This window comes from Myotis lucifugus, unplaced genomic scaffold (assembly GCF_000147115.1).
Source record: "Myotis lucifugus unplaced genomic scaffold, Myoluc2.0 scaffold_651, whole genome shotgun sequence".
NCBI classification, from domain to species: domain Eukaryota; kingdom Metazoa; phylum Chordata; class Mammalia; order Chiroptera; family Vespertilionidae; genus Myotis; species Myotis lucifugus.
In genome coordinates this window covers 55,641-58,165 of record NW_005871699.1, presented here as the reverse complement: position 1 = coordinate 58,165, position 2,525 = coordinate 55,641, and the positions used below count along the sequence as shown (strand labels likewise).

At 40.4% G+C, this 2,525-nt stretch overlaps 1 protein-coding gene and 1 long non-coding RNA gene across 3 annotated transcripts in view; one reads left to right on the top strand and one right to left on the bottom strand.

Moving 5' to 3' along the window:
- Positions 1–1,389, top strand: part of LOC111823743 — a 2,721-nt gene extending 1,332 nt beyond the window's left edge. Inside the window, exon 2 of the long non-coding RNA XR_002826817.1 lies at positions 1,011–1,389. This is a non-coding gene — a long non-coding RNA (uncharacterized LOC111823743). The remainder of the gene's footprint in view (positions 1–1,010) is intronic.
- The window catches only part of PDXDC1 (pyridoxal dependent decarboxylase domain containing 1), a 38,213-nt gene extending 36,349 nt beyond the window's left edge, over positions 1–1,864 (bottom strand). For both annotated transcript variants that reach the window (XR_002826816.1, XM_006105211.3), the window contains exon 1: positions 1,782–1,864. The gene's annotated coding sequence lies outside the window, so the exon portion shown is untranslated. The remainder of the gene's footprint in view (positions 1–1,781) is intronic.
- Between the last annotated feature and the right edge of the window lie 661 nt (positions 1,865–2,525).

Genomic DNA, 2,525 nt, shown 5'->3' with positions numbered 1-2,525 from the left:
AACTGGGAAACTGGAGGAGCTGCTAGAGTATACTAGTAAACAGATTTACTTCTGTTCAACATAAGTTACTAAGTGCTCATCACATGAGGTGGTGAAAACTTCTGGGAAGAATGTGAATGACTAAAGTAGTTAGCAATGTCAAATTGAACACATGTAATGTGAAAATATTATTGCGCCACTAACAAGAGTATGACTAATAAAAAGTTCTCTCTTCTGAAAAAGCAGCACTGTCAGAACAATGCCCCAATACCCATCCTCCCCAAGGTGCTGATGTTCACAGCAGAGGGGCCCTGGTCCTTGGACACAGTGTAGAAATTTCCTACCGTTGTCCCAATAATGTAAAATAAAATTAATCATATACTTAAAAGTTATGACTTAAATTTATATTACAAATGATATGCTATGCTATGTGCCTAACCACAGGACTTGAGCAAGCTATTGAAACTCCCTAAGTCCTTACATTAAGAAATTGTGAGGATGCAATCAGACAGTGTGTAAAGCATTTAAGGCTATGCCTGGCATAGTGCTATCTCAGATGTTGGCTATTAGCACTAAGTGTGAATATGCCTGACCAGTAGCCTTTAATGCCCTCCCATTCTGAGAATTACAGATGGTCTTGGTGGTATCTCTTCTGGGAAAACTGTGGAATCAGTAGAACCCTTTAATTCCCTTCAGGAAATTTAATTCCCTGAGGAGATTTATAGGACTTGGTTTCTGTTCTGACCTGTAGAAGACGCTGCATGCACACTGACAGGGCTTCAAATCAGCACCATTCAAGCCCAGCACAAGTAGCTCAGTGGTTGAGCGCTGACCCACGAAATAAGAGATCACCAGTTCAATTCTTCGTCAGGGCACATGCCCAGGTTACAGGCTCAATCCCCAGTAGGGGGTGTGCAGGAAGCAGCCGATCCATGATTCTCTCTCATCATTGATGTTTCTATCTCTCTCTCCCTCTGCCTTCCTCTCTGAACTCAACAACAACAACAAAAAACAAAACAAAAAAAATTCAGCACCATTCAAGCTACAAGTAGGAGTACCTATTTTAATATTGGTATCTGGGTGTGTTAGATGTGACATTGGCACATTGTGGTCCTTCCCTTCCTCCTCACTTCTCTTTTGCAACCTTATACATATTTATATTCAGGTCAAAGGACAATTTAAGGGAGTTGTAATGTTTACCTATGTGCAGTTTCCTGGTCATAAAAAAAAAGTTTGTATGAAGGAACCTTGGCTGAAGTTTTAATTACAAACTGAGTACTAACATTCTGTGAAAATTTTAGTTAGGCAGCTACTTATTTTTCTGACATTTTCCCTGCTAGCTCAAACCATAAATACTAGACAAATTTGTTTTCATTGTAAAAAAAATAAATCGTTCTGTCAATAAATGGTTAAAGTTGACATTTTCCTTTCATTTTACTGTATTATAAAAATAATAAATCTTACCAAATTAAAATATCTCACACAATAATGCTCAGTGTACCATGCAGATTACAGGTTTCAAAGATAAACTAAGTATGATATTCAACTCATAATTATAAATTTGTGCATTGCTTTTGATTCATGATATTGTGTTAAATTCTGAATGGGAAAGGGGAAGAAGCAGGCAGGCTTGGCATTATCACAACCAGACAACGGCATTTCAGTTTTCTACTTACATTGCTTATAACTCTAAATTTGCTTTTTACTCAATAACACTAAAATTGTAAATCAATGATGGCAAAATTTTTGTTTAAAGAAAATGTATACCCAAATTAAAGGTACTTATCTTTATTTTCACCTACCTGCCTTGGAGTGGCCCTGGAATATCCCCTGATAGTTTTTTTCCATTTTCCTCCTCTGTTCTTCTAATTTAAAGGAAAATTAAAAATTATTCACTTTATCATATCAAATTTTTACCATTTGAGCATGCAAGCATATGGTGATCCTATATAATAAAAGCCTAATATGTTAAGTGTCCCGTCAACTGTTCAACCAATCAAAGCGTAATATGCTAATGACATGCTAAGGCCACTCAACCACTCGCTATGACATGCACTGACCATCTGGGGGCACACAGTCGACCGGTCGACCAGTCACTATGATGTGCACTGACCACCAGAGGGCAGATGCTCTGACCGGTAGGTTAGCTTGCTGCTGGGGTCCAGCAGATTGGGACTAAGCGAGACAGGCCGGACACGCCCTGGAGCCCTCCTGTGGTTCCTCCCTGGCTGGCCAACCTCCCGTGTCCTTCCCTGGCCCCAATCGTGCACCGGTGGGGTCCCTCAGCCTGGCCTGCACCCTCTCACAATCCAGGACCCCTTGGGGGATGTAGGAGAGCCAGTTTCAGCCCAATCCCACAGGCCAGGCCAAGGGACCCCACTGGTGCACAAATATGTGCACCAGGCCTCTATATTATCTATAATTTCTTAGTAACTGATGTAGAATTTAAAACACATTTATATCTCTCCCTCCCTGTTCATCCTTTGCCCCAGCCCCCAATTTGTGGTATAATTTGAGTTTCAGGAAAAGAACATGAAACCCATTTC